Here is a 25,530-nt window from a genome sequence, read left to right as displayed (position 1 = left end):
GACAAGCGGGGCTTTGTGCACCGACGACAAGCGGGGCTCTGTACACTGAGGACAAGCAGGGCTCTGTGCACTGAGGACAAGCAGGGCTCTGTACACTGAGGACAGGCGGGGCTCTGTACACTGAGGACAAGCGAGGCTCTGTACACTGAGGACAAGCAGGGCTCTGTGCACTGAGGACAAGCAGGGCTCTGTACACTGAGGACAAGCAGGGCTCTGTACACTGAGGACAAGCAGGGCTCTGTACACTGAGGACAAGCAGGGCTCTGTACACTGAGGACAAGCAGGGCTCTGTGCAGTGAGGCACTGTGACTTACCCCCAGCTCACACAGCAGGATGATTGACAAGCACAGAGCCCTGCTTGTCCTGCCCTCACTTCCTGTATTTGGATTCCTCATGGAGACACAGATGCAATAGCTGCAGGGACAGCATTTTTTCACCCAAAAATATACAAATTTTTAACCAATGTATATACAAATATACACATAATGCGATCGGTGATGTACGGTATTATCCACGGGTCCTGGCAGTTGATGACTGCCTGGACTGACCCGATATGACGTGGGATCATCGTGTGACCCCGTGTTATATTGCGGGAGCTGGCGCAGGACGTAAATATACGTCCTGCGTGGTTATGGGGTTAAGGTAGAAAGTTCCTTCCTGAGTCCAAATCTGGCGCCAGAATAATTCCTTGGATCACCAACTTTTCTCCATACTCTAGTGACTTTTTGGGGAGATTTATCAAAACCTGTGCAGAGGAAAAGTTGCCCAGTGGCCCGTAACCACCAATCAGATCGCTTCTTTCATTTTTAACAAGGTCTCTGCAAAATGAAAGAAGCTGATTGGTTGCTATGGGCAACTTTTCTTCTGCACAGGTTTTGTTAAATCTTCTCCTATAACCTGCAATAATAATATACCCCAGAAATTTACCCAGGCCCCTCTTGATCTCTTGTATCGAGCTCCCCATTACCATGATATGTGGTTTACTGATCCAGGTTGCTGATATCATGACTATTACAGTGAGTTATTGAATAGAATAAAGTCAATGCAGTTTCCCTGTGTATTTGCCCTCTCATATAGTCCGTACACCCCGGCTCTGCACACAGGATATAGTTGTCCTCAGAATGTGCAATTAGTTACAGATTTTTGGATGGGGCTCCACTGTGTAATATAGACAGGGCTTCCAGACTGAAGATTTGCCTGAGATGAGACTTGCTCGGATCAGCAGCTGGTGAGATGTGACTGCCAAGTAAGTCAAGGGGGAGATAACATATGAGCTGAAAGTCCGGTTCCCTCCTCTCAGGGCTGTATTGTTTGTGAGTCTGAAAAACATCAGGGAAGAGCCGTAACGTACATGACCATTGTATTCAGTGTACTGTATGCACAATATAGTCGAAGGGTAAAAGGGTCAAATGGACTCTGCTGACATCAGCGCCATGTTCCAACTCCTCAGAGAGGTAACACAAAGAATAGCCTGACGCCATGGCCGGGATCAGTTCACAGCTGATGCACTTGTGAAGTTCCGAGATGCTTAACATCTTCGGCTCTAGGCTGCTGCGCTAAGAAACCAGGCTTATTATAAACTCTGAGGAGAGGAATGTGGTGACAACCGAAAATCTTACACCCACGGCTTAAAAGAAGACACCTAAGCTTCCTCTATAAACCTACAACCTCCTATGCCAATCCTCGGCAAACTTTATCTCAATCTGTATTTTCCATCTTGCTAGTCTGGAATTATTAGAGTATCCACATAAATTTATGGCTAACAAGTCAGTAGATATACAAAGTAAATCCAAAAATACTGGCAAAGCCAATATACTGTGGATGGCTGGCGGTGGTGATGGGGGTTGGGTTGGGGAGGGGGGGGGGAGTTGTGGTTCATGGCACAGGAGTTCTCTATTTGTATCATCCTGTGGTGTCCTGGCACCGGATTGCGTCCGCTGCCTTGTGGTGAGGTCCCCAAAGTCAGAGTCCCTAGGTGTAGGTGGGGTCCTCATCCTTATCTAGCCCCTTGTCACCCCTTTTGTAAATACATTTTTTTCAATTTAATGTATATATTTATATAGTAAGTGTACTTACGTAGTTAGCGTCGCAGGACCTGCGGGTCACGTGATGTGTTCCAAAGACTCTATGGTTTGTAGTTCAAGGACCTTTGGAGGAAGTCAGGTGTTTACCCATCAGACTATGTAACGGTGAGTGACAGCTGACTTGGACCAATCCAAAACGGCCCTGCCCCTGCCCATATAAGGTAGCGGCGGCCATTGCTCACTCTCTTTCCTTCTGGGCTGTTGACAGGGAAAGATCTGTGCTGCTGTCATCAGTGAGTTAGGCCCGAGCCTTGCGGCGACGGCTGATCTCTTCTAAACTGTGAGTGTAATCAATCCCTAAGCACTCTGCAAGATCACCGGACCTTATCTAACCCCTAAATCTGGACGGATCTTCGCAAATTACCCTAAATTCTAAGACATATCAGAAGTCAAGGTCCGCAACAACTGTCAGTCACTGAAGTGTATGGAGACTGTATTAATGAGACTGTTACTGTTCATTGAATGTACCGCAAGTCTTTAAGTAAAGTTTATCCAAGTTCAAGTTCAACTACCTTGTGGACCTTCAGTCATTTTATGAATGCACCTATCGTTACTGGGAAGGGCGGCGAAAGGCTGGAGAATTACCTCAGCATACTAGCCCTCAGCCTGGCGTCACGAACTATAGTGTTAACCTTAACCCCTGATATACTGAAGCAAAACCCTGACTACATTACCCCTACCCCAGAGGCCTACCACAATCCTATGTCATCCTTTGCAGGCTATGCCTCTCCATGGTAACAGACTACAAACAAATATTTTAGCATAGAAAGACACAGTAACCGGCACTCACCGCAAGGCTTCAGCCAGACGACTCCGCTTCTACCCCTTCTTCGGACCCGGTTCCAGACTCACTGCAGGGCGCTCAAAGCGCCCTGCAACGAGTCTGGTACCGGGTCCGTAGAAGGAGTTGAAGCAGAGTTGTCTGGCTGAAGCCTTGAGGTAAATGCGGGTTAGCGTGTCTTCCTATGCTACAACATTTCCTTGACTTGGATTTTTTTTCTGATTCCCAGCACCACCGGCGCCCCGGACTTAGGACCTTGGTCTCCCGTAGTGATAGAAGTACATGGGCTCGGTTATCCTGTTAGCTATATAGCAGTAGTGCCACTTTATTTTCAAGAGTGTGTGAGTCTACAAACAAACCTTGTGTAATCTGACCCTGCCATTATAGTTTCTTCCTACAGTCCTGAGTTATTTTGGGACCTACAGTATTTTAGCATGAAGTAAGGAACAGTTGTAAAATAAAAGTATGGCTGCAGGATCGGATTGTAGAGGGTTTGTTGAATGTCTGTTCCCATATAGATGCATTGTCTGAATTGGGCTGTAGACTGTCACGATTCGGCTTACAGGTTGTGGATCCACTGTGTCAGCGAGGGATTGGCGTGGACCGTGCTGGTGGACCGGTTCTAAGAGGCTACTGGTGTTCACCAGAGCCCGCCGCAAAGCGGGATGGTCTTGCTGCGGCAGTAGCAACCAGGTCATATCCACTAGCAACGGCTCAACCTCGCTGACTGCTGAGAAGGCGTGGGACAGAAGGACTAGGCAGAGGCAAGGTCAGACGTAGCAGAAGGTCGGGGCAGGCGGCAAGGTTCGTAGTCAAGATGGATAGCAGGAGTTCAGGTAACACAGGCTTTGGACAACACTAAACGCTTTCACTGGCACAAGGCAACAAGATCCGGCAAGGGAGTGCAGGGGAAGTGATGTGATATAGCCAGGGAGCAGGTGGAAGCCAATTAAGCTAATTGGGCCAGGCACCAATCATTGGTGCACTGGCCCTTTAAGTCTCAGAGAGCTGGCGCGTGCGCGCCCTAGAGAGCGGAGCCGCGCGCGCCAGCAGATGACAGCCGGGGACCGGGACGGGTAAGTGATTTGGGATGCGATTCGCGAGCGGGCGCGTCCCGCTATGCGAATCGCATCCCCGCCGGCAAAGTCAGTGCAGCGCTCCCGGTCAGCGGGTCTGACCGGGGCGCTGCAGGGAGAGAGACGCCGTGAGCGCTCCGGGGAGGAGCAGGGACCCGGAGCGCTCGGCGTAACATAGACCCTAAAGAAAATGTTTAATTACAACCTAATGCACAGTTAAATCAGTTTTTTATTTTATTTTAAATGCATCGGGACAATGGAAACAAAAAATAGTTGCCAGTGTGTACAACATGGTTGGTGGCGCTCTACTCAATGGCCACTTAAAGGGGTACTCCAGTGGAAAACTTTTTCTTTTTAAATCAACTGGTGCCAGAAAGTTAAACAGATTTGTAAATTACTTCTATAAAAAAAATCTTAATCCTTCCATTACTTATTAGCAGTTGTGTACTACAGAGGAAATGCTTTTCTTTCTGGATTTCTCTTCTGTCACGACCACAGTGCTCTCTGCTGACCTCTGCTGTCCATTTTTGGAACTGTCCAGAGCAGGAGAAAATCCCCATAGCAAACATATGCTGATCTGGACAGTTCCTAAAATGGACAGCAGAGGTCAGCAGAGAGCACTGTGGTCGTGAGAGAAGAAAAATCCAAAAAGAAAAGCATTTCCTCTGTAGTATACAGCCCTTTAAAAGTACTGGAAGGATTAAGATTTTTTAATAGAAGTAATTTATAAATCTGTTTAACTTTCTGGCACCAGTTGATTTAAAAAACAAAAAAAGTTTTCCACCGGAGTACCCCTTTAAATGGGTACTATGGGGAACTTAAACTTATTCCCTATGTCAAGATAGGGAATAAGTGTCTGATTGCAAGGAGTCCAACCTCTGGGATCCTTTGCCAATTTCTGTACGGGGTACTTATCAGTCCATGGCGCGCTCTGGCCCCCAGATCCTGTGATGAACACAAGTGACAGCCTGCTCAGCCAATCACTGCCTTAGATTTGGGTCCCTTATAGCCACTGATTGGCTGAGCAGGCTGGCATTTGCGTTGGTGTTAGGGTGGGGGCTGGAGTGTGCCCCAATGCAGGAGATTGTGTGTGTATGTGTGGGGGGGGGGGGGTTCCACCGTTCTGACCCCCTGTAATACAACCTTTATCCCTTATCCTGTAGATAGGTTCCAGTTGCCAAGACTACCGCTTTAATTTTTGTACAGGAGCAGGGACTCCAGTCAATGGCGGGTCTCCCTTCTCCTGTAAATACTAAGCATTGTACATTTTGGGTACAGTTTTTTACACTTAGCACTTTTTATGATGGAGAATCAGATTTAGTGTATATAGTAAATGAGGAATCACTGATATATTTTGTACAAATATGGAGCATATATGTATTGCCTAAATATGATATATAATGTTTTACATTCACTTTGTAACCCCACCTATTGCTGATGTCATTAATTGATGTCCTTATATATTGTTTGCCTAACACTTGTATCACTATGCTTGAGAAAGACTTAATTGTGAAGTTGAAACGTTGCATGTATTTCTATTTGAAGGGTGAATAAACACTTGGTTTGCTTCACTATGCAATTCGGAGTGCCGTCTTCCATTGCTGTATTGGTTTTCTGTGACCGTGGTCGGGTCTTGAGGACTGAGCACCCAGGTACTAGAAGTCCGACACTGTGCACCATTCACCCTTTTTCTATGTACTAAGCATAATACATACAGTACTGAGAAAGCCTCCATTCCGACAAATGTATATTACACTTGGTAAGAGGCAATGCATACAGCACTGTATGCATTGCCGCTCACCTCCCAGCCACAGACCCACTGAAACAGCACAGTATGCTGCTGCACTGTTTTACCTTGTTGTTGCCCCACCACACTGTAGTTGGTCCATGCACTACATCTGTACCCAACCATAGGAATGGCCCCTGTTAGGGTGTGTTCACACTGGGCAATTGAAGCTGAATCTCTGCTCGCCGGATTCTGCTAGCAGAGATTCCATCTGACGGTAGGATCATACTTCGGCGGTAGGATCGTGCGGCACTGCGCCTTCACCATTGACCACATTGCAGTGCTCGTGGACTTGCACGCAAAGAATGAACATGCGCGGAACAATTTCCGCTGCTGAAATTCCTTGTGCAAGACCCATTCACGCTGATGTTAATTTTGAGTGTGCGTAATTCCACTTGCGCAATTCCGCCCACGGAATTCGATGGGAATTCCTCAGTGTAAACGCACCCTTAAAGATCTGACAACATTTTTGCTTTCTAAAGTACATTTAGTATTAGTTTAAATAAGTTAAGAAAATTAGTTTTTTTTCTCCTTAAAACATTGTGACCCTTGTCCATGGACGGTGCATAATACCGCAGATCTACACATTCTGAACTACAATACCAGATGGAGCTTATGCAACCACTTTAAATGTCATCTCCCTCTACAAGTTTTCCCCCTGAACTCAACTTTTTTAGAAACTTCTCGACTTTAATCATAAGCTCAGAGACTTGGCACCAATCGGCAATCTTCTCTTCAGTAGAGGTGTGAGCCGTGTGACATCCACTCATTTTCTGCTCGTCTATCTGTGCAGCATTAGAGAGACATCTTACAAGCTGATAACATGTTATTATCCAGGAGGAATTCGGTAATCGCTATGTAACAGCTGTTTCCCTTCCTCGGTGAGTATGGTCAATTTTTTTGGGTCGATGACAAATAATGACAAAAGTGAAGCATGAAACATTGTGCTGTCAGATTTCATGTTTAATGTCCTACGCAGCAATTACAAATTCCATCAGCGTGACGCCACAACATGTCAGCCTCGGCGGGATCCAGCTGAAGAAATTTACTTCAACTTTACATCTAGAAAATTAAAGAAAAAGTCATAATAAAACAAGGTAGACTCAATATTACAAAGTGGGTGGCACTATACTACATTTGTGCACGCTATCACAGTTATCTTATTATTCTTATTATTTGTTTTATTTATTTATTTATTATTGCTTATCTAAATTGATTTTAAAAAGCCTCTGCTGATGAACTTCTTAGGGCCTATTCACACTGTGGTATTTCCGAGCAGATATTTAGATGCAGCATCCTCTTATTGTTTTGTATGGGACTCTGCTGCCCCGTTCTGCATAGTTCTATTGCCGATAGATATTGGCCGTGCCGGCTGCAGCCTAAATATCCACCCAGAATATCTTGGAAATTCGGTAATGCAAATAGGCCCTAAATGTAACAATAAGAGATAATTTTTTTAAATACAAATCAGTGGGGGTTGAACTCCCGGCATCCCTCGCTGATTGTCCCATTTTGTTCATTGTTATCCAATCCCTATAATAGACCATCAATATTCATCCTGCCGATCAGACAATTAAAGGGTCCTGGCATGCAAGAGCTGCTGCCTTTCCTGGCACAGCGCCATACATATGGTAGTGGCTGTACCGGCCGTGTGGCAGGTCTAAGGAGCGAGCTCAGCAGCCGATCATATCATTTTAGTCCTGGCTGCTATCAGCAGCCACGACCCGCGGCTATTGCCAGACACTGGCGATTGGGCCGATGCTTGGCATTAACCCTTTAGACACCGCAATAAAAGTTGATTTCGGCATCTAAAATGCTGAAAATACACTACCGGCAGCTCAGAGGGGCTGATCGGGAACATCTCAGGGAAATAGCTATGTCCCGATCAGCTGAGAGGATGGCGGGAGGGCCCTTACCTGCCTCCTCGCCATCAAATCGATTCTCCAAGGCTTGAGCAATCGAGTACCGATAACACTGATCAATGCTGTGCTATGGAATAGTATTGAACACTAAAAATAATTAATAAGTAGTTGATTTAACCCCTTCCCTAATAAAGTATATTAATGGCCCATACAAAAAATATGGAGAAAAACTGTTCCAGGTTAAACCCCCCCCCCCCCCCCCCCAAAGGACGAGGGGGCACTGCCTCCGTCTGGAAAAGAAAAAGTTTAGTCTCAAAGGGCGACACGCCTTCTTTACCATGAGAAGTGTGAACTTATGGAACAGTCTACCTCAGGAACTGGTCACAGCAGGAAAAATTAACAGCTTTAAAACAGGATTAGATACATTCCTGGAACAAAATAACATTAATGCTTATGAAGAAATATAAAATCCTATCCCTTCCCCAATATCGCGCAACACCCCTACCCTTCAATTCCCTGGTTGAATGTGATGGACATATGTCTTTTTTCGACCGTACTAACTATGTAACTATGTAAAGGTTTGAATCAACCCCCCTTTTTCCCCAAAAGTTACTAAATGGGAGGGAGGGGGGTTCCATTAGCAGGAGTCCTGCAGGACCAGCCCTTGAGTGGAAATCTTGGGTGAATTCCCACACTTTTTTTCCCCAGGACTTAATAAAGTCTACTAGTAACTATGTTCTATATATATATATATATATATATATATATATATATCCCAAAAAAGTAATGAAGATAGGTCACTGTCACTGACATTTTTTGTACACTGTATGCAACAATAGAAAATACCGCATAGCGCACTCACCAAACCTATGGCCAACCTTTCCTATAGAGAACTAATGTGGCACCATACGGGGACCATATATGGGCCCTGCGAATAAGTCTTTGCTTTAGGGGAAACGTCATGTCATTCTGAAGATATTGACAGATTATGTGCAGAGATTATGTGTACATGTTATAACTGATATTATTTCACAATGAAAGAACAGTCTAACATCATTTATACAGGCAATATTAATTTATCTATTACAAATATTTCCATTTATGTTTTTTCTTTCCATAACATAGCACTATTTTTTGAGTTGCTATGTTTCTGTATTTCAGCACGGGGTGATCTTTGAAGACCACAGTACGGTTTCCTTCATCATTTGGCTTTTACACTTCTGGGTGTTGATTTCCTGTGTTGTGTGTTTTGTAAAAAGAAAGAATATTAGTGATTGTTCAAATAGATGAAAATTGTGATAAAATGTTTAACCTCTGTTCCTATTTTAACATTTTGAAATTATTTTAATATAATTTAAGTTTTCCAACAAAAAATCAAAACCTTAAAAAAAGATGAGTTTGTATTTTTAGTTGGTTCTAGGTTAAATGCGGGCGACCATAGTGTAGGCTCCAAGAAGGTAAGAAGTCATGGACAAAGTGGAAGAATAATAACTCTTTATTTCTATAGCGCACACCGATTCCGTTGTGCTGTACACTTAAATTGGTCCCTGTCCCCATTAGGGTTCATAATCTAAACTGATCGGTATGTTTTGAAGTGTGGGAGGAAACCCACACAAGCACGTAGAGAACATACAAACTCCTTGCAGATGTTGTCCTTGGTGGGATTTGAACCCAAGACCCCAGAACTGCAAGGCTACAGTTCTAACCACTGAGCATGCATGGAGATGGGGGATGGGAGATGGGGGATGGGAGATGGGGGATGGGAGATGGAAGATGGGGGATGGGAGATGGGGGATTGGGGATGGGAGATGGGGGATGGGGGATGGGGGATTGGAGATAGGGGATGGGGGATTGGGGATGGGAGATGGGGGATGGGGATGGGAGATGGGGGATGGGAGATGGGGATGGGGGATGGGGGATGGGAGATGGGGGATGGGAGATGGGGGATTGGGGATGGGAGATGGGGGATGGGAGATGGGGGATTGGAGATAGGGGATGGGGAATTGGGAATGGGAGATGGTGGATGGGAGATGGGGGATGGGAGATGGGGGATGGGGGATGGGAGATGGGGGATGGGAGATGGGGGATTGGAGATAGGGGATGGGGGATGGAGGATGGGGGATGGGAGATGGGAGATGGGGGATGGGAGATGGGAGATGATGGGGGATGGGAGATGGGAGATGATGGGGGATGGGAGATGATGGGGGATGGGGACAGGTGAAACAGAACATTCAGCGTGGATTCAACACATGCAGGTTGTACCATACAATATAAGCCTCCAAAGCTATGTTCACACGTCGGAATTTCCGCATTTAAGATGCGGAATTCCACCCAAATGATGCGGACACATAATTCTGCATATATGTGGAATTTCTGCAGAAATTTGGCATCAATTCTCTGTGCACGGAAAAGGGTGCTTTTGTTAAATTTCGTGCGGAATCCGTTAAAATTCTGAAATTCACATCAATTCCGCACTTTGAGGAGAAAAAAAAAGACCCATTCACTTTTATGGGCTTCCGGATCCGAATTCTGCATAAATTTAAAGAGTACCTGTCATCAAACCATAGTTTTTTAAACTAACTCAGATTATATTCCCTAACTACTCCTAACACCCACTCCTGCCCTTAAATTTTTTTTCCAAGATTTAAAAAGCTATGTATCATACCTTTCCCCTTGCTCACATTGTATGAGCTCCCAGCAGGAGAAAGTGGGCGTTCCCCAGCAGGCATGACATCACTGAAGCCTGGGAGAGCTGTGCCTTGCCATGCCCTGCACACACTTCCTGAGTTTGGTCTCCTGCCAGGCAGAGAGGAGACCAAACTAAGTGTTTGACCTGCGCAGGGAACAGAACAGAATCACTTTTTTCAGTCACATTAAAAACATATAAAGGTTTAACAGCAGGTTAACAGCAAAGTGTCTTATAATAACATAAGGAACAATATATTAAAAGTTTAGTATGGTGACAAATACTCTTTAAGACAAGACCATTCTTTATACAGAAGGCAAAATGCTGAATTTCTGCAGCAGAAATTATGCAGTGTGAATGGGACTGTGGAATCCCATTGAAGTTCAAAAGGCTATGTTCACACGATGGAATTTCCTGATGGATCTCGCATTTAATTTCCGCATAAATTTAGAGCCAATACACTTCAATGGGATTCTGCTGTCTCATTCACATAGTAGAATTTCCGCATCAGTCTTTCCGCTGCGGAAATTCTGCTTTCCGCATTCCGCAGAAAGGAAGGTCCTACCCTAAATTTGTGCGGAATTCTGATGCGGAATCCCATTAAAGTCAATGGGGCTTTTTTTCTCTCAACCCAAATGCGGAATTGATGCGGATTTCATGTGGAATTAGGAATGTAAATTAGGAATGTAACCAAAGCAATGAAAGAAAAGCCCCATCTTCCATACACAGAGAATTCATGCGGAATTTGCGCATGAATTCCACATGAATTCCGCATGTATGCAGAAAGATGCAGAATTCAGCGTCCGCATAATTTGGCCAGAACTCTGCATCTTTGTGCAGAAATTTTGGCATGTGAACATAGCCTAATACATCCACATTGATGTTGTTTTGCCTCTGGGGTCAGGCCATCGTATCCCTGGTAGAATAGTATATGCAAATAGTTTTGCAATAACTGGAGGCACCCTAGTTGGAAAACACTTACCCAGAGCACCTATAAACTCTTCTGAATTATCCATAAAATTCCAATTCTGGTGAAGTGAACAAAAACTTTGACCCACAGCCGAATGTGACCCAAGCTCCTGAGCTCAGCAGTCAGGATTAGGATTAGGGGTTAGGATTAGGGGTTAGGGTTAGGATTAGGGGTTATGATCAGAGGCAAGATTTAGGTTTAGGGGTTAGGATTAGGGCTAGGGGTTAGGGTTAGGTATTAGGATTAGGGTTAGGATTAGGGCTAGGGGTTAGGATTAGGGGTTAGGTTTAGAGTTAGGGGTTAGGGTTAGGATTAGGGTTAGTGTTAGGGGTTAGGATTAGGGGGTAGGGTTAGGATTAGAGGTTAGGATTAGAGGTTAGGATTAGGGCTAGGGGGTTAGGATTAGGGGTTAAGATTAGGGGTTAGGATTAGTGTTAGGGGTTAGGGTTAGGATTAGGGGTTATGATCAGAGGTAAGATTTAGGTTTAGGGGTTAGGATTAGTGATGAGTGGCATTGGCCATATTTGAATTCATGATATTTCGCGAATATATAGACAAATATAGACGATTAGGGTTAGGATTAGGGGTTAGGATTAGGGGTTATGATCAGAGGTAAGATTTAGGTTTAGGGGTTAGGATTAGGGCTAGGGGTTAGGGTTAGGGATTAGAATTAGGGCTAGGGGTTAGGATTAGGGGTTAGGTTTAGAGTTAGGGGTTAGGGTTAGTGTTAGGGGTTAGGGTTAGGATTAGGGGGTAGGGTTAGGATTAGAGGTTAGGATTAGGGCTAAGGGTTAGGATTAGGGGTTAGGATTAGTATAAGGGGTTAGGGTTAGAGTTAGGGGTTAGGGTTAGGATTAGGGGTTAGGTTTAGAGTTAGGGGTTAGGGTTAGGATTAGGGGTTAGGTTTAGGATTAGAGGCTAGGATTAGAGGTATTATTAGAGGTGAATATTCGCGCCCAACACTAGTTAGGATTAGGGCTAGGGTTTAGGGTTAGGGATTAGGTTTAGGGGTTAGGGTTAGGGATTAGGTTTAGGGGTTAGGGATTAGGATAAGGATTAGGATTAAGATTTAGGATTAGGGGTTAGGATTAGGGGTTAGGGTTAGGATTAGAGGTTAGGATTAGTGGCTAGGATTAGAGGTTAGGATTAGTGGCTAGGATTGGAGGTAAGGATTAGGGCTAGGGGTTAGGAGTAAGGGTTAGTGTTAGGGGTTAGGGTTAGGATTAGAGGTTAGGATTAGGGCTAGGGGTTAGGATTAGGGGTTAGGGTTAGGATTAGGGGTTAGGGTTAGGATTAGGGGTTCGGGTTAGGATTGGGGGTTAGGATTAGGGGTTAGGATAAGTGTTAGGGGTAAGGGTTAGGATTAGGGGTTAGAATTAGTGTTAGGGGTTATGGTTAGGATTAGGGGTTAGGGTTAGGATTAGTGTTAGGGGTTAGGGTTAGGATTAGGATTAGTGTTAGGGGTTAGGGTTAGGATTAGGGGTTAGGGTTAGGATTAGAGGTTAGGATTAGGGGTTACGGTTAGGGTTAGAGGTTAGAGTTAGGATTAGAGGTTAGGACTAGAGGTTAGGATTTGGGTTAGGATTAGGGATTAGGATTAGGGGTTAGGATAAGTGTTAGGGGTAAGGGTTAGAATTAGGATTAGGGGTTAGGATTAGGGGTTAGGATTAGTGTTCGGGGTAATGGTTAGGTTTAGGGGTCAGGAGTTAGGATTGGGGGTAAGGATTAGGGTTTGGATTAGGAGTTAGGGTTAGAGGTTAGGGAGTGAGAGGAAGCTGGCTATAAAGCAGAAAAGTGTGTCCCTGTGCAAAGGGTCACATTCCGCTACAGGGACAAAGTTTTCTTCATTACACCAAACCCTCTCTTCATCTATCTTTTTTCCTAGAAATGTATGAATAAATTAAGAATTGGGTGTTGCCATTCCCCTGGTCAAAGGGGTGTGTCCCTACACACTGTCCACACCGACTACATGGTGTCAGAGTGAATGGGGACACAGCCCTTGGTAACACCTAATTGTTAATTTATGAATCAATTGTTATGAAACATATACAGAAGGTATTTACTAATACAGACAGGCCCTAATTCACCCCAAATTACAACCATTCGTGATGGAGTCTTGATCTATTGCTCTACAGTCTGATTTTCCGTATATATTCATGAACACCATCATTTCCCCCATACGCCTCTGTTCTGCCATATATACGCCTAGTGTTTCACACAGCGCAGACACCATATTGAGGATCCCAGTTATATATAGACTTGTACAAATTCATCATTTTTATTGTGTATTCCATTGTGAAACGCGTTGAGCGAACCCCCTGGTGGAGACCTGGCTATTTATACCGGGCAGAGGAAGCAAGTCTTTGTTAGGAACACAATGTTTCTCTTCAGTTTTAAGATGCCTCATGGGGATCGCAGTTTTAAAACAAATAAATGATTAGAACAATGTTACCAGTCATGTGTCACTGATCGCCTCCTATTACATTGTCACTCACGCTGGTGGAAAAAGCCTTCCAGTAAGAATATGCTAAACAAAATGTCAAAAAAAAGATGCTTCTGAAAAGTGACATAGGGAGAATTCCAAATATGGCACCTGTCATATCACAAAAAAAAAAAAAATAATAAGAATAATGCTTCTATATGTTACTTCATAGATCATGTAGAATGTTTACACATCTTTTTATGTGTCTAGCTTCTGTATTTGGCTTACAAATCCCTCCGCTCTGTTGCTCACTCATTCTGACATGCACTGCTCAGGAAGGGGCGTGTATGAGGCAAACACTGAGCCCACCCTCACTCACTATGCTTTCACTTCCACCCTGAGTCTGCTGTTCAGACTGTGCTGGGTCTCTTCATCCAGTCCCTGCAGGCTACTCTGTAACCTTCTCTCTGTTTTGATGCTGCAGTCTGATAGGACAGGAGTGAGCACAGAGGATTCATTAGATTGCATTTACTGTTCAATGTTATGCTCTACCAGGCTGCATCATCAGAGCAATTATCTGGTGGCTAGAAGCAGGTAAGGCGACCCTTAGATGCCATTTTAGCTTCCTGAACTAACTGGCATCTGTGACTTAATACTTAAATGGGCAGTATCATTAAAACTAATCTTTGCTATTGCACTCCTTATGGTAAATAAAAAATAAGAATAATAATTTGAATAAGAAAATAAAGTTTTTATTATGTCTTATTTGTGCTTAAAAAAGCTGCCACTAGGTGTCTCCCTACTTATCCAGAGCACATTCCCCTCCCCCCCCCCCCCCATCTCTTGCACAGACTTTGGACTCCTGCTGGCCTGGCAGAAGTCCAAAATCAGGAAATACAGTCTGGAGTGCTGAGTGTGTGTGTGCAGCCTTAGCCAATCATAGTTCATCTCACATATTGAACTGCTCTGGGCTGTGTGTAGAAGAGTGAGGAAGTTCTCCCTTGTATGGCTTCAGATGATGTCACGCCTGCTGGTGAACGCCCCTTCCCAGTCTGTGAATCTGACTGAGACTGAGCAGAAAATATAGAGCAATATCAAGGTAGAAAACTAAACAATAATAAAAAATAAAGGGGGGGGGGGTTATCATGGTGGGACAGTGAGCAGGGAGGATTATAAAATGTAACAAGATCATGAGAGGTGCTCTATATGGAGTACTCTGGTGGAAAACAAATTTCAAAATTAGCTGGTGCCAAAACGTTATACAGATTTGTAAATTACTTCTATTTTGAAATCTTAATCCTTCCAGTACTTATCAGCTGCTGTATGCTCCAGAAAAAATTGTGTAGTTTTTTTCAGTCTGACCAACACAGAGGGAGCAGGGATCAATTGACTAAATTACACAAACCCAGGGCCTAAGCCCGGGGCACAAGAACCCTTTATATGCCCCCCTAATAAAATATAACTTTTATTCCAAAATTATGATAAGACGTGACTCAAGATTAAAATCATAGACGCACAGTTCCAGAAATACAAATAATTAGGAGTAAACCCCTTATGTATAGTTCATAGGGTCCGTGTTTGCTACATATCCTCCTTAAGACGGTGCTGTTGCACCGAAACTAGTTGAGGGTGGCAAATGTGATGATTTTAAACAATAGTACACACAATAGTCCAGGAAACTTAGGGGACTGCAGACCCTATGAACTATACATAAAGGGTTTACTCCTAATTATTTGTATTTCTATGATTTTAATCTTGAGTCACGTCTTATCATAATATTGGAATAAAAGTTATATTTTATTAGGGGGGGGGGGGGGGGTATATAAAGGGTTCTTGTGCCCCGAGCTTAGGCCCTGGGTTTGTGTAATTTAATCTTTTCAGTCTGGCCACAATGCTCTCTGCTGACACCTTTGTCCGTGTCAGGTACTGTCCAGAGTAGGAGCAAATCTCCATAGGAAACCTCTCCTGCTCTGGACAGTTCCTGACATGGACAGAGGTGTCAGCAAAGAGCATTGTGGTCAGTTCTGGAAAAAACTACACAACTTCATCTGGAGCATAGAGCAGCTGATCAGTACAGGAAGGATTAAGATTTCAAAATAAAAGTAATTAAAAAATCTGAATAACTTTCTGGCATCAGTTGATTAGAGTAAGTACAGCATCTAAAGTATTAAAGGGGTACTCCGGCCCTAATACATCTTATCCCCTATCCAAAGGATAGGGGATAAGATGTCTGATCGCAGGGGGCCTGCTACTGGAGAATTCAGTGCTGGAGGCTCCGAGTGTGCAGCGTGATGACCACGGGGCCGGAGTATCGTGACGTCACATGGGGGCATTGAGGGGGCGGGCGTCATCACACAGGGGCAGTGTCATGATGTCATGATACTCCTGCCCCGTGATCGTCACGCTGCACCCTTGGAGCCTCTAGTGCTGCGGAGAGCTTGCAGAGGTGGGTGCTGAATGACAGATTGCGGTGGTTCCCAGTGGTGGGACACCCACAATCAGACATCTTATCCCCTTTCCTACGGATAGGGGATAAGATGTATTAGGCCCGGAGTACCCCTTTAACGACGGGAATTGGTGGACTCACCACTTCCTGTCTTTATTGGTTGCGCTCTCTTTATAGTCATTTGACGCTCCAGGGCATACATTTACGTCCTGATGCGTAAGGTCCCAGATGGCAAGGGGGTGCAATTATGCCCTGCGTCATCTAGGGGTTAATGAAGACATGAAAACTAAGAGAAAATGTATTATTAATTATTATTATTATTATTATTATTATTATTATTTATTATTATTATTATGTTTTATTAATTTATTTATACAATATCTTGACCCACTTTCTTATACTATGGGCCATCTGGTTTCTGTTGGATTTCTGCAGATTATGCTTTAAAAAAATAAATAAATAAATAAACAAATAAACAAATAAATCATCACCAATAAAAAGAAAACTCTTACCAATGTAAACATAGCCTAATAACATCAGTGAATTCAATAAAGCTTATTTCCATTCCAATATCACCATAAGACTGTATTTTTCGACTTTTATACAGTTTTGATGTGGATATTAAAGATTGAAGGAAAATTCTATATTAAGTTATTAAAAAAACAAAACACACAAAAAACAGTAACAAATGAACTTCTCCTTGTGTGAATATATCCTCTACCTAACTATTGTCCCTTATCTCCCACATCTTATTAACTGGGGTGCCGGTGGTAGAGACAGGCACATGGCACTCAAAGTCCAGTTGGGTTGTATGAGTTAAAATATAGCATTTACATAGTGTTTTATATACACCCAGCCATTCGCACCCATTAAATGCCAGTCGATGGAAGACATGAACACTGCTTTATGGCCTAAATTTCCAAGTGCAAGACTCTTCGTGGCCGACCGGCCACGAAGAGTCTTGCACTTGGAAATTTAGGCCATAAAGCAGTGTTCACGTCTTCCATCGACTTACATTTACTGGGTGTGCGGTTGTGCCCATTTTGATGCCCTTATTGAAAGGAATTAGTTCTGGTGACAGGTTCCCTTTAACTTCAGAACCGTTGAGAAACAATTTTCCCTCTTAAGAAATGTCTAGAATATCGGCCGCAACGCACTTGAAGTGGTTTGCTAAGAAATGTCTGTCTGTAAATGAATTTGTGGTAAATGGCGAGGATATAGGAAAATAAAAAATAAAAAAGCGAAGCATGTGCATGCATGTGATACATTATAATGTAGGTAACCAAGTAACCAAAAAGCTATAAATTGATGCCAGTTCCTCTTTCGGCTCATAGAATTTTGCATGAAAAGGAAACAAGAAAAAAAAAAAAGAAAGTCAAGCATGAATTATTGTCTACAGAGCGGTGTTATTACAGGCGGGTATAGGCCTAATATTATAGGAGGATATTATAGAGTTATAGAAGCATATTATAGAGTTATAGAAGCATATTGTAGCATTATAGAAGCATTTATGATCTTCCTGTATGACAGCGGGGCCATATATAAAAGTAAAGCAACCACACGTAACATTAGTGCAATCCATGGCAGCCGGTCATAATGCTAAATGTAAAATAAAAATAGCGAAAAAGGCGCTCCTTGTGGAGTAACGTAGATGGTAAGGGTAAAGCAAAAGGAAGATTCAGTACCGCTTACCAGAGGAGGTTGTGCAACAACATACACAACAATGGTAAAGGTGTGTAGTTGGATAAGAACCGTCTGCAGCCTTCCTGGACGTGTAGAATATATTCAAAGAAAAGCTTCGTTATAACCAGGATTCATGGCACTGAACGGAGCAAGGAGTCACAGAGCCAGGATACAATCCATCCGATTGAATTCCAATAATGCAATGCGTTTCGCTGCGCATGCTCAGCTTCATCAGGCAACTGCTGATGAAGTTGTGCATGCGCAGTGAAACGCGTTGCGATATTGGAATTAAATTGGATAGATTGTATCCTGGCTCTGTAACTTCTTGCTCCGTTCAGTGCCACGAATCCTGGTTATAACGAAGCTTTTCTTTGAATAATGCTAAATGTGGGATCCATGAACTCCAAATAATAGACACAATGGGGAGATTTATCAAAGCCTGTGTAGAGGAAGAGTGGTGCAGTTGCCCATAGCAACCAATCAGATTGTTTCTTTCATTTTTCACAGGCCTCTTTAAAAATGAAAGAAGTGATCTGATTGGTTGCTATGGGCAACTGCACCACTCTTCCTCTGCAGAGGTTTTGATAATTATCCCCCAATGTATTATTATGGAGATGGTGGTCCTCCCGTTTCCACCTGGTTGAATTGAGGGGTGGTTGGACGTGTGCTTTGCCACTGTATTTAACCTTGCAGGCTTGACCAAGATGGCCAAGTAGAGCATTTGTCTACCTTCGTCAGGTCTCATGAAGTTGAATGGAGTGGAAGCGTGCATGTCCAAACCCCACTCCATTTAATAAGGAGACATGTGACCCTGCCCCCCCCCTCCCGTTCTTGGGATGGGTGGGGGGTCTATCAGTTGGACCCCCAGCAGTCAGACATCAATCATGAGTGTAGTTCATTGGAAGATTCTACAGGTTTCCAGTTTGTGAACTTCAGACACTTTTTAGAAACTTTTTTGGCAAGTCTGGCAATAGGAATGGGGCCTAAATGCACGTAAATTGTGGCACAGAATTCTGGTTTGAAATAAGCCGACTAATAGACTTAAAGGGGGTGATTTATCAAATCCTGTGCAAAGGAAAAGTTGCCCAGTTGCCCATAGAAACCAATCAGATAGCTTCTTTCATTTTGCAGTGGCAAAGAAAGAAGCAAGCTTATTGGTGCAGTGAAAGAAGCCAACTTATTGGTTGCTATGGTCAACTGGGCAAATTTTCCTCTGGACAGGTTTTGATAAATCTTCCCCCAAACAGTCTTCAGATACGAGGGCTGTATGAATCAGCTAAATAAGCTTTGATAAATCTGGTGCATCTGAAGACTGTCCATGTAAGAATTAGACACTTGCCCTAAAACTCCATCATCAGGTGTCTTTACATCTACTAGACAGGAATGGACTGGACAACCTTGAGCCTATCGAAGTGGATGGGATAGAAGGCCAACCATCCAGCCATACGAAGCAGCCTAAACCTTCCCCTCAGATGTGTTTTCTAAGGGAGAAGGCCTTTTTGGTAAGTAGCTTCAGCTGTGATGATCTTTTATATTTGAATTCAGAGCTGCATTCATAATTCTGCCACAGCATCGGCTACCTGTACAAACTGAAAGGGATGTTTCTTTTATTTCATTCATGAGTTGATCTAGAACTGATGTGTATGTGTTTTGCAGTTCATTAACCAAACTTTGTATTAAAAGCATAAAAGTCTGCTAAAGGTATAAAGGGGCCACATGGCATTATATTTGTGTTAAAGGGGTACTCCACTGGAAAACATTTTATTTATTTTTTTTATCTACTGGTGCCAGAAAGTTAATCAGACTTTTAAATGACTTCTATTAAAAAATCTTAACCCTTCCAGTACTTATAAGCTGCTGTTATAATCCACAGGAAGTTCTTTTCTTTTTGAATTTCCTTTCTGTCTGACCACAGTGCTCTCTGCTGACACCTCTGCTCATTTAGAAACTGTCCAGAGTAGGAGCAAATCCCCATAGAAAAATGATCCCGCTCTGGATAGTTCCTAAAATGGACAGAGGTGTCATCAGAGAGCACTGTGGAAATGAAAGGAAATGCAAAAAAAAAAAAAAAAAAAAAGAGCTTCCTGTGGATCATAACAGCAGCTTATTAGTACTGGAAGGATTAAGATTTTTTAATAGAAGTAATTTACAAATCTGTTTAACTTTCTGCCACCTTTTGATGTAAAAAAATGTTTTCCAGGGGAGAACCCCTTTAACCACCATTTATATGCTTAGAAATGGCCTATGAAATCTAAGTTCTTATGTTAAACTTTGTTTTTCTAAATATTTCAATTTACTATTTATATTCTAAAAAATAATTCTGAAATTTTACAGTTTTAATTCATTCAGTTGTCTTCCGGAATGCAGAACTTCTGAAGCAGACAGTGGAATCCCCATTGAAGATAATGGGCCTCATTTACTAAGGCTATTCCAAATAGATTTTGTGGAGCTTTTTGTGTCACATGTGTCGTTTGTTAGAATTTATGAAAAATGTCAACCCTGGAAAACCGTACAAAGGGGCGTGGCCATCAGGGGAAACCCTATATTTTCGAAACATACCTACAAATTTACTAAAGTTTCAACATAAAATATGGTGGATTTCAGCTCTGGAAAACCCGACAGCTCAGAGTATGTGTAGAAAAAGCAAAACTTAGCGAAAATCGCCAAATACAAGATACAATAGTAAATATCATGGAAAAATATCTTTCGGAAACAAAAACCCACAAAGAAAACTACACTCCACTCTTAGTAAATGGGGCCCATTGTGCACTAACGTCTGTGGAATTTACAAGTGAAATTCTGCCTTGTGAACATAGCCTACGGCAGACAACCCCATTAGGGTATTAGTTTTTATAATAATTTATACTATTGTTATACTTTTATTTATTTATTTATTATTTTTTACTTTATTACTACAAATGCAATTCTTTTAACATCCATTTAACATCCCCCATTGTTGCCCATCACACCAGTGTCTCCAGTATCCAAGTTTGTCAAACTAAAGGTATATTGTTGTCTGTATCGCCTAAAAATTAGGAGCCACGGATCACTCAGCACAGTCTGGCAGTTTCCCGAAATCTTCTTACGTCAAACCAGGTGGCGATGGAGTGATGAAGTCTTTCCTCAGAGGCAGCCGAGGCTTCGGAGCTCAGCGGAGCAGGTGTCCAGCTGGGTATCACTATCCCAGAAGTCAAAGTGTTGTGTTTTCGTTTTTTGTTTTTTTTTTATAGTTCACCAAAACCATTTTGTATCATTGACGGCTCTTGGCTTCTGTGCAACTACAAGTGCCAGCATACCTCATATTAGAGTCAAAAAGATCCTAAAAATATGATATTTAGGTGGAAGTAATTATAATAGCAAGCTAAATTTATATTCCATTCCACCATCTATAACAGTGGTCTCCAAACTGTGGACCTCCAGCTGTTGCAAAACTACAACTCCCAGCCTGCCCGGACAGCCAAGGGCTGTCTGGGCATGCTGGGAGTTGTAGTTTTGCAACAGCTGGAGGTCCACAGTTTGGAGACTCAGGATATTAAACTATATTTCATGACATTTAACAGCTGTACGGGGTCCCATCTACTTACCCATTCTCGGCACGCTTCGGCGCAAGTGACGGTCCACTCTGATTGGCTGAATGGGTCATCACTTGGGCTAGTCCAGGTGGGGGCTTGAGCTTGCCAAGAATGGGTAAGTAGAGAGGACCCCGTACAGGGGATTGCGGGATAGAAGAATAGCTTTAGTTGCCTGGACTACCCCTTTAAAGGAATATCCTAAAGATAGAAGATAAGTGTCAGATCAGGGAAGGGTCCTGTCCAGCACCCTGACTAGTGTTGAGCGGCATAGGCCATATTCGAATTCACGATATTTTGCGAATATATGGACGAATATATGGACATATATTCGCAAAATTCGTATATTCGCAATATTCACAGCCTTTTTTTACTATGCGCCATAAAATGCGCATGCGCAATATCATGTGATATTAGAGCTAAAGGAAGAGAGGGATCAATATGCGTGAAAATTCGCATATGTCAATATACAGGTGCTGGCCCAACAGCTACCCTCAGGTATCCTGGCTCTCTCCGAATCTGGCCATAATGTACTTGTAGGGTAAGAGCAGAGGTACAGAAGTTTCCCCCTGGAGTGATGACCCCAGGGTGCTCAAACTCACTGTGTATGGGATCAGATATTTACCCTATTCTGACTAGTGTTGCTCGCAAATATTCGCAATGCGAATTTTATTCGCGAATATCGCATATTCGCGAATTCGCGAATATAGCACTATATATTCGTAATTACGAATATTATTATTTTTTTTTTATCACAGTACACATCACAGTGATCATCCCTCTCTGCTCCCAGCTTGTGTGGTGTAAAGAAGGCTCTAATACTACTGTGTGAGACTGCGTGCGAATTTTCGCACATGCGAAAATTTGCATATGCGAATTTTTGCTGATGTTAAATTTTGCATTCGTGAATTTTCGCATATGCGAAAATAAAACGCGAATATTACGAATATGCGAATTTAGCGAATATATGACGAATATTCGTCCATATATTCGCAAATATTCGCGAATTCGAATATGGCCTATGCCGCTCAACACTAGTCAGGGTGCTGGACAGGACCCTTCCCTGATCTGACACTTATCTTCTATCTTTAGGATATTCCTTTAAAGGGGTAGTCCAGGCAACTAAACCTATTCTTCTATCGCGAAAGCCCCTGTACGGGGTCCTCTCTACTTACCCATTTACCAGAATTTCTGACACTCACTTCTGGTTTCCTGGCCTTTTGGCTGCTGGTCACGAAGAGGAATCTTTAAATATCTGGCTGGATGACACATCATCTACTTTATTAATTTTTTTGTGTCACTGTGTCCACTTTTATGTGTGTGATTCAAGGACTTTTCAGGGTGCAATGCCCTTTTGGGAGGTCTAGAGGTGGTCTTGGAGGCAAGGACGTGCAGAGGTTGACTAGAAAATGGGCTTGAGCCCCTGCCCTTTTGATGTTCCTCCTAAAAGTGCTGGGCAGTCTGACATCATTATATGGGTATTTATATAAATAATTATGAGAAGTGCCCTTTTTTTTCCAGTTCAGCCCCTGCCCCCAAAAATGTCTGTGCACCACTCTGCTTGGAGGTCTAGAGGAGGTGTGTGCGACCATTAGGTTCCCCATCTATCTGCAACATTGGGTCCCCTGTATAAGGAATGCCAACCAGTTGTTGCACCCTTTACTGATTGGGTTGGGTTGCTGCCCATGTGGAGCAATGTTGGTCCTCCCTGAGCTACGGCAAAAGTTGGGACATCGATCCCGGACCCTTGCAGGTGCCTTTTTGGCCGGAGGGAACGGATGGTTATTCCCCCCTGTTTTTTGTATGGAAATATTAGTGATTTTTACCTTTTGACCTAGTTTTTGTGGGTAGTGTTTTTCCATGTGGAAACCTGGTGTAGAAAGTCTTTTAGGCTAAACAATGGTTCCTGGGAAAAAGAGTATGTAAATGAGTTCTCCTCAAACACACAAAAAGCTGAATCTCTATTGTCACCTGGGCTCTTTTATGGGTTGGACGATGATTTACAGGGTAACTACAGCCAACAGGTGGCACTAGAGAGCTAGCTTTTGTACAGCCATTCGCATTCTGTTTCTTATTTGTACTCTATGAAGTCATCTGTAGGGAAAATGAATGGACTTGGGAGTGTAATGAAAAGATCCCCCTGAAGTGTCTTCACTATAGGCTCTGATTATTGATATTTTTGGGAGAAATTAAAAACTGTAAAACGCTGTCTAAGAAAGTGGTCATTGCAGATGAGGAGAACGTTCTCGCTGTAAAAACGAGTTCACGAGTGAAGGAATGTGTAGCTTTCAGCAGAGGGAGTCATTGACACACAGACGCACATAGCAGAGCTTAAGAACACTTAATAGCAAAAAATCTTCAGTCAATTTGCAATGATTTCCGTCATGGTGATAGCACTGTGTCGGCTAAAGTGGTAATTACAGGGATCTATGTATAAGTGTAAATGTAATGCAATCTCATGGAATTAACTGTACCAGACACATCAAAGAAATTAAATCCATTTTAAGGCATAATAGAGTTTACAAGACTTGTTGCACAGTTTTCGCCGCGTTCTTTCTGCGGGAAGTTTCTGAATGGTGTATGAAGTCTTATCCTGTCACCGGAAAATGTGAACAGAAGACTTGAATTTGATTATAAATCTCGCCCCCGGATCACCATCGAGAAATGACAAATAATGTATTTAAAATTGCAGGCAAATCGATTGTTCTGCTTTTATTTTCATTTGAGAAAATCCCTTAGTTACAGTAATATTCTATGTCTGAAGGCAGCAACAAAGTAAAAAAAGATAAAAAATATTTTCCAGATTTGTTTTATTGGTTGTATTATTTTCTGCCATTTTTTGGTTGTTTATAGGTGAAAATAGAACTTTCAATTTTGACATGGGGCGAGAATCCTGAAACTGCAAGTCTACAGGGGGGAACTATTCCTTTTGGAGAAGATTCTGGTTTTGCTGATAATCCCCAGTCATGTTTCAAGGCTGACATGGGGCCAGGATCCTGAAACTACAAGTCTTCAGGGTGGAACTATTCCTTTTGGAGAAGATTCTGGCTTTGCTGATAATCCCCAGTCATGTTTCAAGGCTTTTTAGGGAATTCAGTACAGATTTATAGGTAAGCTTCCTTTTGTAGGTGGCACTACAGAGCAAGCTCTCTTTCTTCTTGAGGAGAACTATTTTGCATATTTTCTTTCCCACAGAGCATTGTCTGGCCTATAAAACTCCCTAATTCAGCATAGTAGTCTCCCCAAGGAGACACAGTATCCAGAAGCATAACTTGAAACTTCTGATGCAAAATCTGCACCAGGGCCCCATGTGCCAATTACAATAATGGTCTCTTGTGCTTTGGGGCCTCCCCTTAAAGGAAAACATTCACCCACACTAAACCCAATGCACCAGGTTATAGTGCAGGTAAACAGGAGACCGATGCAGGTCCCCTGACTCATACATGTACCTTCTGTCTGGCGCCCGGTCTCTCTGAAGATTGGTTTCTTTCTTCTGTGAATTGCGCACTGGAGGCGGGCCTGCTGCTGGATTTGAATATGCATGGGCGCTGGTCACATGAGTGCCTGTGCGTACTGCTCACATGACCAGCGCCCATAAATATTCAAATCCAGCTAGCGGGTCCGCCTCCAGCACATAATTCACAGATGAAAGAAGCCAATCTTCAGAGGGATCCGGAACCGGACAGACGATACGTATGAGTCAGGGACCCTGCATCTGTCTACTGTTCACCCGCACTATAACCAGGTGTATTGGGTTTAGTGTGGATGAACGGGGGACCGTTTTCCTTTTTCCGCTGGGGGAAAAAAATGTAAATCAACTGGTGCCAGAAAGGTAAAAAAAACATTTGAAAATTAAAACTTCTTTTAAAAAATCTTAATCTTTCCAGTACTTATCAGCTGCTGTATGTTCCACAGGAAGTTCTTTTCTTTTTGAATTTCCTTTCTGTCTGACCACAGTGCTCTCTGCTGACACCTCTGTCCATTTTAAGAACTGTTCAGAGTAGGAGCAGATCCCCATAGCAAACCTATCCTCCTCTGAACAGTTCCTGACATGGACAGAGGTGTCAGCAGAGAGCAATGTGGTCAGGCAGATAGGAAATTCAAAAAGAAAAGAACTTCCTCTGGAGCATACAGAAGCTTATAAGTACTAGAAGGATTAAGATTT

The 25,530-nt window shown here is 43.0% G+C and overlaps 1 long non-coding RNA gene across 2 annotated transcripts in view; it reads left to right on the top strand.

The window, feature by feature from the left end:
* LOC130362962 (uncharacterized) overlaps positions 1 to 21,171 on the top strand; it is a 66,943-nt gene extending 45,772 nt beyond the window's left edge. The window contains exons 1-5 of one of the 2 annotated variants that reach the window (XR_008891661.1): positions 5,503 to 5,593; positions 6,521 to 6,608; positions 6,707 to 6,824; positions 19,174 to 19,298; positions 20,833 to 21,171. This is a non-coding gene — a long non-coding RNA (uncharacterized LOC130362962). Of the gene's footprint in view, positions 1 to 5,502; positions 5,594 to 6,520; positions 6,609 to 6,706; positions 6,825 to 19,173; positions 19,299 to 20,832 lie in introns of those variants that run through there. The other variant, XR_008891660.1, reaches the window with a different exon arrangement.
* The last annotated feature ends 4,359 nt before the right edge of the window (positions 21,172 to 25,530 follow it).

The sequence above is a fragment of the Hyla sarda genome, chromosome 3, assembly GCF_029499605.1.
Source record: "Hyla sarda isolate aHylSar1 chromosome 3, aHylSar1.hap1, whole genome shotgun sequence".
In the NCBI taxonomy this organism is placed as follows: Eukaryota; Metazoa; Chordata; class Amphibia; order Anura; family Hylidae; genus Hyla; species Hyla sarda.
This window is presented reverse-complemented; position numbering and strand designations above follow the sequence as displayed.